The sequence below is a fragment of the Neolamprologus multifasciatus genome, chromosome 8, assembly GCF_963576455.1.
Source record: "Neolamprologus multifasciatus chromosome 8, fNeoMul1.2, whole genome shotgun sequence".
In the NCBI taxonomy this organism is placed as follows: Eukaryota; Metazoa; Chordata; class Actinopteri; order Cichliformes; family Cichlidae; genus Neolamprologus; species Neolamprologus multifasciatus.
Window position 1 is genome coordinate 11,849,344 of NC_140446.1, and position 17,680 is coordinate 11,867,023.

A 17,680-nucleotide genomic window follows, 5' to 3' on the forward strand; every position below is an offset into this window, starting at 1 on the left:
GCTTTTTGTCTGCTTGCCAAACAGTTGTTTGTTACACACAATCATTTAATAAAGTTGCTTTTTGTATATTAAAGATTTTTGCTGTTTATTGTGCACCTTGCAACAATCACGCATTGAACACTAGAGGGCTTTATTGCAATTAACATCTCAGTAAAATTGATGGAGCTTTGTTATCCTGCAATCAAAACTTTGATCCTGTTTCCTGAAGTAACTGCTGCTAATCAGCTGTCTACGATCTCCCTTAAAGGGATGTATTCATCCCTGGCTAATTCACAGTTGGCTTACAAGCTTGGGACAGACTGAAATCAATGCTTCCTGTCACCTTTTAGCAGGACACATGGCGCCTATTGTTACGCCCATCCCTCCCTCTAACTTAGACAGCTGGGGTAGACAGACTGTCCAGATAGATGAAATGTTGCCTTTCTGTTGTGTGATGACTTGTAATTATAATACAAGTGCGATCTTAAGAAAACTCGTGTCTGACCATGATCGCAGGTGAAGAGTCACTCACAGCAAGCAGGGCGCTGTATTTCTAACTTTTGACATGGCTGCTTCCAAACAGGCCACAGTGAGGAGCAGCAGGTCAGTGTGTGTTTGTTTGCGTGTGTGGTGGCCGGGAGTCTGGATGCTGCTTGGCACAGTCATGGCTCCTTGACGTCAGCTCTCAGCCCAGCCTGCTGCTGCTGCTGATGCCGCTGCTGCTCTCAAACATGTCTTTGTTATTCAGAGCTTTCCATCAGAGAGCGGCGACCTGCAAAACATGGAGGGTGGCGTCAGCGCCGGAAAGGATCGCTGCGTGACAGCGCGCGTGTGCGCGAATGCGCTCGTCGTAAACCGTGCACGTTCTTACTGCTATTTATTAGATCATTAAATTGGCACTAAACCCATTATTAATTATGTTTAGATGTTTAGCTTATAATAATGCAGCTGATAAACTGACAGATTGTGCTACAGAGGGAATTATTATTGTCCTTGCATGGTTATTTTATTTATTTCACTGCCACTGTTATTATTATTATTATTATTATTATTATTATTAGCATCAGTGGCCAAGTACTTGCGGAAGTAGTTGCTGTCATGTTTAAAACCATATATTTTCGTCTATTCTGATCAGTCTAAACCTAATTTATTAGAGGCCATTGGAGTTAATATTTTCTTAGAAACTGTCATAAATAGCATTTGTTAAATCAGTATCGAAATGCAAACTAAAATACCCAGCAATGACGCTTTAACAGCCTCATTATTTAATCTAAATCTACCTTCCTGTTTAAACATCCCCAAATCATAACTACACAATGCGGTAGACCCGGTCAGAGCCACAATCAGAGCGGGTCGCTCCAGCACATCCAGATACCATATGGCCGCTGTGCTGAGCGACAGTCCGACTCCGCTCCCGGTTCTCTCCTGATGGCTTCTCCGCGTGTATAATCCGCGACACATTTTGTCAGCAGCCACCGAGCATGGGTCCCTTTGGTAATAGAATAGCCAATGTAATTTGACACTTCAACTTACTGTGCTCTCTCCGAGTCTATTCAGTTACTCACCCACTGACGCCGAGCCCATTCTCAGTGGCCGCGAGGGGGGAAGATATTTAAAAAAAGCAAGAGTCGAAAATTACCGAGGACTTTCTGCGCTTGATAACCCGGTGAGTAGCTGCAAACTTAACGTTGCTTGTTCCCGGTGTCGCGCTGCGAGGCTCTTGTCTCGGAAAAGGTTTTGTTTCCACTTTGGCTCAGATTGTTTCTCAACAATAGAGTGACCACTTGAACTGGCACCGAGCGGCACGTCGGAGCCTGTAATAATAAACCGCAGCTTTTTATTTACTATCACGCCGCTTCGTGGCGTCGGGACTGAACCGGCGGGCTGTTAATAAGCAGGTTGTGCATTTCGTTAGTAACAGATGCCGCGTTGATCTCCAACGCGCTGGGGCTTGGAGGCTACACTGTAGCAGGCTGTATGGATCTCGCTCGCAGAATGAACCGTGTCTGGGTGCGCGTGTGTGCGTAATTTCTTGATGTGAGGTTTGCTTTACCTTCAGCTTCTTGATGCGCACAAAGCACATGGTCTGTCTAAAATGGGTTTTTGGGTGATACGTGCGAGCTGTAGAATAACTGGACGTGGTAATAACGGTCACAGCACTGTTCGGGATTTTTCAATGAATGTCACATAAAATCATAATTTCTGAACTTTGATAGCAACAGCACATGTATACTATTAAATGATATTGGAAAAAAAGCAAGCATGTCTGTGACAGCCTGCAGTTATCTTGTTGCTGTAGGTCATTAGCGCTTCATAGAGGTTTAACAAGTTGACTCCCAAAATTCCAGCTGTCTGAATATATGGAACCAGTTGGGGTTGGGGGGGGGGGGGGGGCTCTCTCATTTAGAACTAGGTTGCCTTTCACTTGCAGTACATCTGTCCAGGAAGCAAAAAAGCATGGCCAAGTGGAAAAAAAGTAAGCTTGACTCTGCTCCTGTTCTACTTCCTAACCATTGTGACTGAGAGAGAGAGAGGGGAGAGCGAGTGAGAGTTTCTGTCATCTGTAATTTTCTTTTCTGTTACAAAATGCAAGTTTTGGAGCATCAAGCAAGCAGACATATCTGTGCAGATGTTTCTCGTCCCCCTATTAAGATGCACAGGAGAGCTCTTCCTGCTTTTGTGTTATGCTGTTGAAAAGTTCATTCGGCTCATATCTACTTTTAGCTGCTGCAGCATCCAAGTTTGTCCTGCAAGCAGAGTGTTTTGCACCGAGCCACATATGGGGGTCATGAAAAACCTCCGTGGGGACTGCAGTTATTAAGCAGCCTCGCTTGCTTGTTTACATTTTTGCCATGTAATTCAAGGGTCTTGTTGAGTTTCTTCACTTTGCTGTTTTCGGAATTTGAGGTAACGGCTGAATGAAAGATTTGAGATGATGTCAAAGAAGGAGGCTATCATTGGCTGACTCACAAGCACTTGATGGCACTGAATGAGTGCCTGTATTTGGGAAAATTAAAACTTTCAATTATTGGAACAATTTTGGTGTTGTCATACAGAGGAGGTCCTGTCCCCTCCTTCCCCATCACCCCACCTCTGTGGGGCCCCAGGTTGGGCTCCTGAATAACCACAGACCCCACCAGGCTGACCTTCTTCTATTCAAGTTGAGGATGTTGAAACACCAGCCGTCAAACAAAAGACACATTGAAACAGAGATCTGCAACCCAGCACGTGTGTCTGAGTGCTGAAGTAGACCATTTATTAACTCTCAGCTTCTTGCTGACCAATGGAAACTGTCGACACAACAAACTAAAGTCGTGAAAAGGACAAGTTTCTGCAGATACACGTATTAGTGAACAAAATCTAAAAATAAAGAGAAGCTAAATATATATATATTTAATTAAATCATACATAAAGCATCTTCTACACACTTTAGTAAATCTTTTCTTTTTGTCCAGACTCCAGGCTGGCTTAGGTTTGCATGTGGCACTGTAAGGCTGACAATGGCAACACGTTGTCAGTGCAGGGTGGAGGGTTCTGCTCTTGCTGTCCCACCCGCCTGACGGGCTGAGAGTAAAGGCGGAAGCTGGAAATGACTGTGCCACATGGGAAATTATTCAACTCTCAGATCAGAGAGGACACACAAGAGGCCTCATTACCTCCAGCAGCACTGTTGGTCAGCCTGTGAGAAGACCGAGAACTGGTGTGTCTTAACTAGCTGAGCTCACTTACTACAATCCTGTGTATCATATGCTTCTTTCGTCTGAAAGAAATCCAACACATGACACATGACGCGTGACACAGAAATACACCCAAAAACCTTAGGAATAAATGCTGTTTTCAGAAAGGAAATATGACCACTTTGATCTGTAATACAACAGTAAAAGAAAACCAGTCCCAAAGGTTTGCAGTCTAAGCCTCTTTTTACCAACAGTATGTACTTAAATAGCTGGTAAATAGGCCTGTTAGCTTGTGTATAATATCATAATGTTATTGATTCAGCTTGGGAATTCCACTTGCAGTGAGCGACTCCTGTGTATGGCGAGCTCTCTGAAGCACTCTAACAGGAAAAAGGTGAACGAGTAAGCAACCGAAAGCTCTTCCTCCGCAGTCAGAGCCTGTGGGAGGCTTGTGTAGGTTTCGCTCAAGGTCCTTTTTGTGTTGTCTTTACTCAAGAGAATAAACTCTTGGGATGAATCACTCTGCTGGTATGGCTATTTTCAAATGGTAAGGAGAGTCGAGGGGTAGAAAGTATGTCACTAGGTAGATATAGCAGTTTAATCATGAGGTTTACCTTTGTGTCAAACAGCGCTTTATAGTCCTGTTATGTTAGTTGTGAGTAATTACAACCTTGTACAGTGTTGCTGTGACTTTGAGATTGTAACTCGCGCTGGAAAGTAACTAAATGCATTACTCAAGCTACTTCGAGTCCTCTGCAGATATAAATTTTACATGCAAAACTGATGAAAAGCAACACATTGTTACAAATGAAGCCCTTATTGTGGAAGCGCCAAAAACGCTGCACCCTGTTAATCTGTTCAAGAGGTAACATTTCACACATGGTGACCTCTAACTTAAGACAGTTTCATTTAAATTCATTTTACGATTACTTAGTTTGATCAGCGAATGTGGTGAGGAAGAAATCCATTTTCTCACTTAAAATAAACAGAATTAACTGTATGGGAAGTTGTTAAGAACTTCAGGGATCTGTTGTAGCAATCGCATGGTGAGAGTGGGGAAAAAGAATGTCTTTTTTCAACAAGACGATACACACAGCAAAAACAGACTCGGGGAGGGAGCAACTGGTTGGTTGTTGATAAATAATCGATCAAAATAAACAAAATAGTCTATGTAAGACACGATGCTTCAGATTGGAGTCTCATTAAGGGATCCTGACTCTCAGGTTGAGACACATTAATCACAGGGCAGCATAAAGGCTTGAAACTGACTTCCACCTTAGCCAGCTACAACACAGAAAACACATTTTACCTATAGTATCTTTTTTTACACATCTTGTACTGTTTCGGTAAAGGGAACTGAATGCAGCTGATCTGAATAACAAAATAACCATTTGCTCTACATCATACCAGCGTATTCTTCTTCCATATGTTATTCTGCATTCCTCGTGTGTATGTGATGATTCGCGACGCTCCACCTCTGTGACACGGAGCTGCAGTAACATGTGTACCGCGCAGATATTCACTGAGGGGTTTTATGGTGGATAGAATGCTCTGACTGTACCTGTCAGCTTGACTGTTGACTGTTAATATGAAGCTTCTATTTTCAAAACACAGGGAAAGGGAATCTGTATGTGTGTGTGTGTGTGTGTGTGTGCGTACTTGCTTTGTGCAGGAGGGAGATACAGAGCATAGCGAGGGATGGGAGAGGTGCTGGGAGTGACGCCAGACCACACATCATTTAATCATGTTAGCGTGTGCAACCACTTTGTGCATATTTTCGGTTGCATTGGTGATAGGAGTTGTTATTGTACAAACTGTACTCACACCGAGAGAGAGCGAGAGATGGCTTGACAGGAGGGAAGACAGAGATGACAGTTTGATGCAGGAGAGGCAAAATAAATAGCTCTTTGGATTTTTTAGATTTGTGAAATTTCAGTGTTACGGCAGAAAGCGATAACACAGCCCGAGTCTGATTTTCAGTTGCCGCTGCAACTATTAACATCGCTTGAGAAATCCAAAGTCGCCACGTTTGAGAGCATTTAAATGTGAGCCGGTGGAAGGATGACCATTGTGCATATTAGCATTGGATTTCAGCATGCTCTTTGGGCTTAATCCCACTGTTGACTTGCCTGCTAAGTACTGAGTGTGTTATTTTTGCTCTTTTTAAAGAGCCCCTCTACATAATCTCACCTAATCTAATCTATCCCCTTTTATAATAGACTCGGAACGATGTGACTTTATAGAAAAAGCTTTAGTGTAGATCCATACCAAACAGTCCAGTGTGCTGCTTGCTTCCCCCCCCAAGCTCTTGTGAAAATGCATGTGACCTCTGTGCCCCTTGTTAGTCTGAACAATAGGCTTGCCTCCTCTTACAGCTGCAGCCATGCTGGAGGGGAAGTTTGCCAGAACAGAAGACACACACCGTCTGATTAATAGGTTTAAAGACAGCAGGTTTAGCTTCACAGAAGGTCATTAAAAATATAGATTACATTCAAGTTTTGTTTAGTTGTTTGTGCTTATTGGTAGGCATGGGAAGCAAATGTGAAATTAAAATACATTTTTAAAATCTAAAACAGATGAAAGGGTTAATTGATTAACTGATTTTCTACTTATTTATTTTTGTTAAAAGTTATACAAATACTTTCTGCAGAGTAAATTAAATATTCAGACAACCAAATGGACAAAACAATCTCCTTAAAGATGTCAGTCAAATCTTTTTCTAAGAATTCCCAGCATTATAACGGTTAATTGATTATGAAAACAATTCCTTCCTTTATTGCTCATAATTAAAGTGCAATTAAAATCTACTAATTCTTTGTTTGCATGTTTGTTGTTGTCAGCAGGGTTTTAGAATTTCAGTGGACAAATTAGAGCACAAACTGAAAAGTAGCTGTGCAAAAAGCAAAAGAAAAAAAAAGAATACAATCTGCGAGTCTTAACCCACGCTGGATGTAATTGGAGCTTTGTGGGGCTCGTAGGCTCATGCATGTTAAATGTGACATGCTGTGAAAAACAGACGCGGATGATGACAGTGCATCGTCGCAGTGTTAAGTGTAAATGAAAGGCTCTGGATCTTGGAAAACATCCGGTTTCTACAAAGTCTCAGCCTTTATAAATTTAAACAAGGTCCAACCGAGGATCCCGTCAAATCTTCCAACGTGTGATAGTGTTGCATAGCATGCATATTCCCCTCTTAAATGTGAGCAAAGACCGAGAAACTAGCTCTCAAAATTTGAAAATGTCTCAAGAGGTGTAATCTCACTATCAAGAAATGGGCACCGGGAAGGCTCCCGAGAGGGCTCTGCTGAAGCATCAGTGTCTAGTGTGCGCTCCAGAGGATTTTTTTTTTCTTTTTTTCGGGGAGACAGAGAGATCTACATCTCTGATGAGTAATGAAGGTGATTCTGAGCAAGTGGTGGAATTACATTCAACAGAGCCCATGGGGGTCCATATCTTATTGTTCTGTGACAGGGAAAATTAACTGGGATTTACTAATACACAGGGAACGTCCTTCCCCCATTCTCTCCTGCGCTCAAAGAAAAGGTCTGAGGGTAATCTCTTTCCCAAGCACCCCCACCCCCACGCACCCTCCCTTCCCAAACACAAATGTCAGATCTTTTCAAGTTTGCTATCGAGATGTAAAACATAAGTAGATAAAATCCCTGACATGTTGCCCCATCTCTCATTCATCTGTTGCCGTATGTTGACACAAAAGACGCGTTCTGCTTAAGTGTTGTTTTGCATTTCACCTGTTCTCCTTTGCATAGTCACTGCGGCAAAGCGTGCAGGTGACCCAAAGTACATAGGGCTCCATGGCTTTTATTCTCATGGGATCTTTGAGTATTTGTGACAGTTTCACGCTTCTAAATTGTCATTGTCGGTACTGCTTGTGTGCAGCTTGATTAAATCTGATTGATGCTGGCATAAGACAACAACCCAACAACAGACTGTCTTAAATATAAAATTTGCATTAATATATTTTGATTGGTGGGTTATAATGCATGCTTTTCTACTTCATTTAAAGCACCGAGACAAGAATAGACATAAATCTTTGCAAGCCTTTTGCCTGCTGTGCATGTTAAGAGCACTTGTGTACTCACTGTGAGGTTAACTTTGTAAAATTAGCATGTATGAAAATCCTGCCCTTGCTTCAAAATATACAAGATACTGGATATATTATTACAGATGAACAGGTAGAACTTGACTTCAATAGTATTATCACAAATTAGCCAGACAAGACCCCAAATTTATTAGCATGACAAGGTAACAAAAATACATGTGCACACACAGAGAAGCAGCGCAAAACCATCAGCAGCCTTCATAAAATCTGAACATGGCAGATCACAGCAGTTATAGCCAGATGTGTACTCTGAGTAAGCAGCCAGGCTTGCTTTTTAGGGATTTTTCATATTTGTGCAGTTTTTGGCAAGAAAATAAATTAATAATAAAAAAATGTTGATCTTCTCTTTGCTCCTATTTAAGTCCTTTTTTTGCCCTGTTTGCAAACCCATCTCACCAAAGACTCAAAAGCTGATTTATTTATTCATTTATCATTTTTTTCTTCTTGATAATTTAACGTTTGAATCTTTAAAATTGGCACAAATAGAAAAAAATAGCTTGCACAAACTGCCGAGGTCCAAGGTGACATCTTCAGATTGCTTGCTTTGTGCAACCAACAGTCCAAAACCAAAACACATTCAGTTTTCAATTATAGAAAACAGAAAAAGTCATCACACTACAGAAGCTCTTTACAGCTGCTGATCAACTGTTTAATTGAATAATCCTTTAAGCATCTGTTTACCGGAGCCACAATTCTCTCGCTGCGTTTTTAATCCATAATGATTTTTGTTTCTTTTGTGACCCAATCATACTTTATTTTCTCCTCCCTGCTCAAACAAAGTCTTTACTGATGATGAAGTGTGGACAGCCGTGACACCACACCCACAGCCTGTGTGTCAACTTACACTGTACCCTCATGCTAACGCCGTGTCTGTGTGCGGTCGGTTACCCAGGTGCAAGGCATGCATCACAGACCGGAGCTGATACACTGACGTGACAGCTGTCGGCAGAGAAAGAAGATCACGAGAGAGGTCTCGGTGCTGGATAGGGTGGAATATGTTAACCCTTAACATGTGACTGATGCACTTTAGGTCACAAAAGGCGCACCTTCTGTTCTGAGTTCGCCTTATTTGTACACAATTTTCAGTTGATTGGGATTTAAGCTCTGTAACTTCCCATCTCATAATCCTCAAATCTCAGACCTCTCTTCAGTGTTAATATGAGGCAGACAAATGTTGTCAGTAGTGTAAACAGGCACTGCAGAAAGCTAAAGTCTGACATTTCCGTGGTGCAGATTTGCTCCAAAGTAAGCAAATATTTACCAAAACACCAGGGTCAGGTGTAGCCCTCAGCTAATTTGGCATAGCTGTGAGAGTACACCTGGTTTTCATCACTCAAAGCATGATGTAGCACAAATCCAACATTTCTATAAGTTTACATTACTATTACTTTTATCTGCAGCACACAGACATTTCATCATATCTGAGATCTCATAGGCAAAGATCCTAGAGAGCTTTAAATAACTCTAGTGTAAACATGTCCTCCATGTTTCTTTCCGTTCCTTCATCCTTTGGCTTTTGCAAATGAACCGCGACCGCAGACAATAGATTTCTTTCACACTAATAGTAATCAGTGATATCCTAACAGCCACCACTGCTGATGATGAATGCTAATTAATTGGGCAGTGTTCCTGAATGTAAACATGCAGTGCGACACATATGCAGAAACACTTCGCACTCCTATTTATAGGTGCCGATTGCATAAGCTCTTTTGCAACAACAGGGTGTTCTCACTTTGTCAGTATCAAACCGAGAAAAACTGTAACTGACCAGATTATTTTTACGCGCGCGCACACATATATTGCACTTCTTCCTGGCAAACCGTGTGTGGCCCAATGGGTCCCACGGCTTACAAAAATGTTGACAGTGGACGCTATTTTTGACCATCTGCTCCGAAACGAGGGCATGTTTGAGTCACAGACGCTGTGGTGCGAGGCTGTGCCCGTGATGTGCCTGGCATGTGGAGAGAGTCAGGGAGGGAGGGAGGGAGGGATAGAGAGAGATGGCTCACCCGAGGGCCCAGCATCCTCTGTGTCACTGTGGAAGTGCACAGTGTGCGGCTGGTTTCACTAATGTGTATTACATTAGCATGGAGGGTGATGGAAGGGGGGAGGCTGTCGAGGGGTGCCAGGGAGTGGTTGATCCTTCGCATCTTGGAGGAAGAACAAGGGAGGAGATATCCTTGCGCTTGACTCATGGCGTAAACATCGTCAGTGAGATGAAATAGTGCGAGGTCAGAAAAGTGTCTGCGTCTCATCTCTTTTTCTTGTGTGCGTCTGCGTTATCTGTGAGGCAGGAATGCGAAACCAAATCTGGGGTGTTCTCGGGATGGGTGGGTGGGAGTCACAGCGGGATTCTTTCAGAGAATTACCCCTGTGTGTCGCCACCTCTCACAAAGTTTACGACTTCTTTCTTTGGAGAGTAGTCGGGCCGTTAAACTACTTTGTAAAGTGCTATTTGTTTTTGCATCCCTTTAAAGCTGCCTATATTTATTTAGCTCTTCGACAGCATTTGTGCATATCGACAAATGTTTATCCTCTCTGATGTGGAGATTTCTACCTTTCTAGACGTCTTTAAGACTAAGTAATCGCGCGCTGTCTTGCTGTCTCTCAGCATCAGCCATTCTCTTGATTAAGTGATTTAATTATTTAGTCCATAAAATGCCAGAGAAGTATCTATCCCAGTTGTCGGAGAGCTTCTGATGGCATCTGTAAGTTCTAAACTGAATGATGTTTTAACTCAGAAATAAAGTTTAACCTGCTTAGAGGGGAAGTATTTCAAGCTCACTTTTAACAGTTAAGCAATTATCCAAGTAATGGCTTAATGACAATAATTTTTTAATTTGGGATGCACAGATATATTGGCCAGTATCAGTGTTTTTCTGAGGTGTCACATTAGATATGTGCTGGCTAAATGTTCAAAGACTTTTAAGCAGCTCAGCGAGAGCTAAAGAAGTGAGCCAAAGTATTATTTTAACCATCAGCATGAGTGTAACACCGCGCCTCCTGAACTCTGTTTAAACGCACTGATCCCTAAACAGGAAGTTAAGAGTTACCGCTTTTACGTTAACTCTGAGGTTTTGCTTGAGGTCAAACACCACAACGTGGCTTTGCTGTAACAAGGACCACCTGAGTTCACCATTAAATCCTCAGCACTTTGTGGCTTTGCTGCTCTTGATTTTATTTTTCTGGCACCAGCTGATGTCAAGGAGCAAATTGAAAAAGCAAATTACCGCGGGCTGTGTATCCTTCGTCGTCTTTGTGTGCACTTCCTTCGGGGGAGGGAGGTGGAGAAGATCATGTGAGCTGTAATTATATTTATGTTGGGCCCCATTCAATCTGTCACAGTAAATTTTGCCCGACCTGTCATATTGTAAATCATTACAGCGGATTAAATGCTGGTTATGAACTCAAAAGGCCGGGAAAGGATTCCTTTTATTTATTTATTTGTCCTTGTGATCGCTGTATTTGTTTGTTTGTGACAAGCTAGTTGTGCCTGATATTGGCGGTACAGTGTTTTCTACATGTGTTCAATAAATTTTAATTGGGTGCCGAATGGGTAATGTCACCGATGTTTGCTTTGAAGAAAATCCCTTTCAAAAGGGCAGGCAGCCTTCCAAAAGTGAAAGAATACCTCTGAAAGGCTTCGTGTTTCACAAGCCGTCCTGCGCATTTTGTTTTCTCATTTGTCTGGGATCAAAGACGGCGATAAGCACCGATGGAAAGTTTGACTCTTTTTCTGGGAAGGGGCTTCTTTCAGAATAGTGCGAGAGAAAAGTGTGTGTGAAAAGTGTGTGTGTGTGGGGGGGGGGATCCTTTTGATTCATCTCAATCAGCTGCTGAGTGCCAAAGCAGGAGAGACTGATGAAAGAGTAATTGGTTTTGCATGTTTCACATACACTCGGTGTCCAAACTACCATAGTGATGGACTGTACTCTTGCCTATGGCAGGACTTAGCTGCCACAGTGAGATTCATAAATATCCTCATGATTAGCAGGGCTCCTCACTCATTAGTAAGTGGTACGAATCGTTACTCCCAAGTCACTAAAAAGATTAGTTCAGAATGAATAAACTTTTCATGCTGCCTGCATTTCAGCTGCTCTCAGACAACAATAGTATTGTTAGGTTTCATTTTACTCATCCCTCATGAATTTTCAGCAGTTAAATCAACTTACAGCAGCGAGTTGTCATACATGCGTTCTGCCACTCTTGAGCACAAAGACTGGATGCAAGCCTCACATGTCGGAGCAGTTGCTTCATTTGTCTAGAAAATCACTTGTTTGGAGAAGCCCTGAATGTTGCATCCCTTGATTTGTATGCGAATAACATCTACCCAAATAAAGCTTTGGAAATTTCCCTAATGTTCACTGCAGCAAAATCACATTTCAGCCTTATTTATGCTGCTGTCTATACCTGAAGACATAATTTCATACCTAATTTTTTATAGACTCTCTTAACCTGCTATATATTATGGGTTTTAGCTTGCCAGGACCTCTAAGAAGGAAACTATGAATTATTTGTGTCATTACTTTTGCTGCTGATAGTTTGAAATGTTTTGCATAATAAACAGCCGAGACAACAAGTGAAAAATTAATGAGCAATATTGTTCAAAGATACTGTTTATGATGCGTGTGATGTGATGCTTGCTGATGACCAAAAAAGAAAAGAAAGAAAAGAAACTCTATTGTTTTTGGAATGACTGTCAACCATCAATTTTCATAACGTCATTGTTCGGCTACGGAGTATTTATTTTCATTAATCTCCACAGTTTGTATTGTCATGTTAATATACTCGACAAGTATCACTACAGTGAGAGATTTTAAGAACAATGAGGATGAAAGCCAAGAAGGAAAGGCTCATATCAGTCGAGGAGGATATTGGAGAGGAGTAGTCTACACTTTGCCGAACTCCCAAAGCTTCTTTTTTAATATTTAGCTCCTGTCAGTTAAAATCAAAAAGTTTCTCACTTTCTCTAAAGCTCGCACAGAAAGAGGGAGAGCGAGAGGGGGAAGCTGCTTCACGGGTGAAAGCCCTCACACATGAATATTTAATGGTTGCATTTTAACCAGAGTCATAAAATCCAAGAGGATGTGGCTGAAAAGAGAGCAGTGAGGAGTGTGCAAAGTAGGCTACATTGTTTCTTTATAGTCTGAGCTGGATGCCTGAAAGTCATGTAACTCTTCTCAGGCTGCAATAGTGAATCAAATATGTGGATCGTATCGGGCTAATTTAAAGCCTGGGCCACGTTTAGCAACGTGTTGTGGCCTGTTTTTGCAGGGTAAGCAGCTTGTTGTACAGCAGGATGAAGAAATCTTGGACCTTAAGGGGCTAAATTGAAAATGTTTCATTTTGACACTTCCTCAATGCACTCAGGAAAATGAATTTCATACACTTAATCCATTTGGCCAGTTGACCAAATTGTGAGGAAACATCTATTCAATACGCATCAGTTTTAGCTTAATGGAGCTGGAGCCAAAAAAAAAAGAAGAAGAGGAGATGAGGGTATCTGTGTGTATTTAATATGCAACCTCTCCTTCTTCCTCTACTTCTAGTCTTGTCATGCATTTTTAAAATTCTGTTCAGCCCTCCGCTGAGCCAGACTTGCAGCCGACAGACACTGAGCTGATTGTTAAGTTTGATAAAGCTCTGCGTTTGTGTGTAGCTGGGGCTATTTTTGTGTACGTAAGCTTTACTTCACAGAGGTAATCATTTGTCATCCAATATTGAATCAAGTTAAATGGACTCATAAATTGCAATCACTTAACTCAGCCCAACTATTATGTTTAATATTGCTTTGTGGGAAAAGGTCAGCCGGCAGTGGATCAGGTTCCAGCAACACAGATAATTCAGCTGCCTTTTATGAGTCTTTTAAAGCTCCGGAAGGAGAAAAAAAATCAGCACCCAGGAAAAAACTGACTGTACACTACTTAACAGCGGGAGCGCAGGATACGCAGCAGCTCCTGTTTATGTTTTCTATCCTTGAATATCCTTAATGCTGTGTTTAAAGTGTGTGTGGCTGGCAGGTTGCAGATAAAACACAGTGGATGCCCTTAAGGGAAACATAATAAAAGGCTTTCCCCTCTGAAAGGTCCAAAGTGCAGTTGTCCACTCTGCACAGCAACAATGGAGCGCTTGTGCAAACGGAGCCATCAGTGGCACTGGCAAGCTTGGCAAACCAGCTTATCAGGAGGCAGGGTGCACTGAGTAGTGGGGGGAGAAGAGGTGGATAGAGTATGTGTATTTGTGTGTGTGCGTGTGCGTGTTACTTTGTTTTGTCCAGAAGCACTGACCTCTTAATTAATTCATGGCTCCTCTTGTTTTTCTTGCATGTGTTTGTGTGCATACACGTTTATGTATTCGATCATGTGGAGCATGCTAACGGCTAACCAAAACCGTTAAGGGAATACTACACCAAAAATCTTACCGAATAACACAGTGAGTGCTGAAAACTACCTGGTTTTAGCAATCGTGCCACCATCATGTGATATCATAAATCAGTGTGGCAAGTGGCATTTGCATCTCCTAGACCAGGAGGTGATGAATTCAGCGAAAATTTTGTTTCCTTGAACCCGTGTCCACAGCACAAGTAGCAGTGCTTCGCTGAAAATGCGCCATATTTGCAGGGTATCTGCTGATCAGCAGGTTGCTGTTCCGAGCCGTGCCTCCTTCAGTCTATATGTTGAAGTATTTTCAGGCACGACACTGAACCCCGAGTTGCCCCCAAGGAATTTACTGGAGTGTTTATGTATTTTTAAAAAGAGGCACTTGTAGTAAGTAAGCTCTTTGAGTGCTCAAATTGAGCATAAAAGTATATAAGTACCAGCCCATTTACCATTTATTACAAATTATTGTATAACTGGATTTGGCTGGAAAGGCTTAAATCTTCTTTGAGGAAGCCGAAGAATTCAAGTAAGAAATCTGCAGAGAGCTAATCTCGCATAAATGTTAACATGATGTTAAATCTTAGATCAACAATATTAGAGTTTACCACACGAGCAAGAAGCTGGGCTGGTGCATCAGCAGAGTAATTGGGAAAGAATCTGAGGTTAAATGAAATGCTTTACTAATCAGACAGAGTTTTGATCATTGATATTTGAAGTCTTAAATATTGTTGTCCTAACAAATAGTTAGGACAACAATATTTATAACAAAAAAATTCAACTTAAGGCGTAATGAGAAGTGTTGCATAATTGATTGGGTCTTATTAGCCAGCTGGTAGTCACACAAGTGTGAATGAACCAATGATTGTGGTGTAAGAAACAAGCGCATGATGACAATCAGGGAATCCCAGCACTGATTTACTGTCCAATAGCAGGCTTAAAAGGTAGCTCTGAAAAGTCTGGAGTTACCGTTTCCATGCTTTAAAGTCCCCGAGCATGGAGAGAGAGATGCGGAAAATTGTAGTCAACCATCTATTTAACCCTGGAATATTACTGAGCAGATGTTAAATGGCTGTCATCAGTCAGGTCAGCCGGATAAGCACTGGTGAGCACTATCAACGTGTCAATATTTACCTTACTTTACCAATTGCAGTAATATTTTTGCACCACCCTTTTCGGCATCAAAACTGCATGCATGTAACCACATGAATTCTCCTCCTCTCTCACACAGGTACAATTTCAAGAAGTGCAGTTTGTTGGTGGCAGATTTTTTTTCTTTTGCTTTCTCAGAGCTGTTTGAGTTGTTGGAGGAATGCATCGTGTGCTTAGTTTACTCACTTGCCAGATAGTCTGTAGTGCTTTCACTGCATTTCCTTTGGGACACAACACTTGGGGGGGAAAAAAAAGGAAGTCTCAAGGTGCCTGTGTTCAGCTTTAGATGTGACTCTGGGTTGGTAAATATTTAGAGAGCAAACATTTTGATACCAGCAGGGATTATAGTTGGGGGAAACATGCTTTTCTAAGAATGGAAATGTCAGCAGTATTGCAAGGTATCATGCTACAATTTTTATTTTAATGCCAGTCTCCAAAAAGTAGCAATTTAGCAACTCAAATCCCACTGACGAAACCAGATTGCTTTTCTAAGTCCGGCTTATTTTGATGTAGCTCGCCCACTGAGGCTCATTCTCTTTGTTCAAAAGCATCCAATTCATCAGCAGGGATTGTTGCCGCCTACCAACAACCAACATATTTGTTCTGCTGCTTCACCTTGTTGGCTTTGCAGAGAGAAGGTGCCAAAGGTGGATGTTAAACATGTCAAGTGCTATCTGCTTCATTTACTTGGTCACTGAATATTCATGTGCCTTTATACTGGTGTCAGCCTTCAGCCAGCCGTGCAGACAACCAGCAGCCGTCTCTACAGTCATCAGACAAGCACCGTCCCCGTGTCGTCCGAGAGATCCTCTTTAACGTCATCTTTTTTTTGTTTTTTGGACTTTTTTTTATCGTTTGAAAATAAGGTGGTGATTGTGCCCGGAGCTGACAACCATTTCCTGTTCCAATTTGTGTGGCATGCGAGCAGAGCTGTGCTGCTTTTCGCTTTGAGGTGCTTGGGGACGAGTCAGAGTGGGCACCCCACGAAGACGACGAGGGAGAAGGAGGGAGGGAGGGAGGAGAGCGAGTATAACCCTGTGTACTGCAGTCATGCCCATTTACTCTCCCTGACACCTCCAGGGACACGCTCTGACCTCTGCGGGGATCTCGCCCCCTCTTTACTCTCACTCATGCGTTTCCCCTCCGCTCTGGGGAAATCGCACCAAATTCCTTGTGCATTACAAGAGCTTTCGGGAGGCCCCAGTTGACGCTTGGCCTCGTCTAGACTGCCGTGACTGTTGTTCGGCAGCGCTGCCGAGCTGCGGTGCAGGGTCAGACTCTTTGCATGGCAGCAGAGATTGCAGAGGTTGTCTCATTAAATATATGCTTCCTGGTAAGATGAAAAGCTCATGCTCTTTGTTGGTTCTTAAGATGAAAGGCCCCCCTCTACAGGCTGTACTCAGACAGAGCTCGATAATGTAAACACGGTCTGTGCTGTAGATTACTCATTTGCATGGTGTTGCAGTGAGCTTTGATCAGTGATGGATTGCAGCTAAGTGTGTTTGTTAGTTAAATGGTTACATTGCACTAAGTTATAGAGGTTTATAACTTAAAAGTCTTGTTTGGAGCTTATTCTGAAGTATTTGAGATGCAGCTGATTTTGATGGGGAAAGTTTAGTTTGCATCATGCGTGTTCAGCTGTTTAGTGATCATAGAAAAATAAGAAAAATAACAATTTTGTGGGTATGATTTGAGTTTAAAGAATACTTCCTGCAGGAATACTCGAGGAAAGGAAAGAATAAGATATATTTGAGTAGGAAGACTCAGTTATTTGAGAGAGAAGAGCCTGTGCGCTTTACGTTGGCTGCAGCAGAGGGAATTTCATCTCCTGTCATCTCCCTGTTGATTAGTATTGATTGGTGAGGCTGAATTGGCCTCTTGAGTGGAAGTTGCATCAAATAATCCCTCATTCGACTTTCCCAAATCCATTGTGAGGGCTGGCGAATGATTTCATCAGAGGTTTTCTGAGCGTGCGGCACTGAGCTGAAACATTTCCTGCGGGTGACAGAAAAAGGCAGTTGTTTTAGCCTCCACTGTTTTACCTCTTAATGAAAGTATGGGAAAGCTGACCTACTGAATAAACTGCGACAAACAAAGCCGAGGGGGACCTGAACGTTACCCCTGCCCCATTACACTGTTTTTTTTTTTTTTAAAATCACTTGCACCTGTGGTTTGTATAGACATGAATCTTTTTCCCCCAGACAAAAACGAGGAATTCTCTGCAGCTTGGAAGGATCCCCCTGCTGTGCACGGATGACACGGTCTGCTGTGTTGCTGCCACTGCCGCTGCTGCCGGTTGGCTTTCGATGGGGGCAGCTTGAGTGCAATAATGAAATGGAAAAGTTCCAGAGCAGTGAACGCTTGTACGCAGAAGG

The 17,680-nt window shown here is 42.3% G+C and overlaps 1 protein-coding gene across 6 annotated transcripts in view; it reads left to right on the forward strand.

Annotated features, from left to right (window-relative positions):
* Nucleotides 1-1,290: 1,290 nt before the first annotated feature.
* LOC146512590 (zinc finger MIZ domain-containing protein 1-like) overlaps nucleotides 1,291-17,680 on the forward strand; it is a 114,748-nt gene continuing 98,358 nt past the window's right edge. For 2 of the 6 annotated variants that reach the window (XM_085171303.1, XM_085171304.1), the window contains exon 1: nucleotides 1,294-1,645. The gene's annotated coding sequence lies outside the window, so the exon portion shown is untranslated. Of the gene's footprint in view, nucleotide 17,680 lies in introns of all 6 variants that reach the window. The other 4 variants (XM_085171311.1, XM_085171306.1, XM_085171305.1 and 1 more) reach the window with 4 other exon arrangements.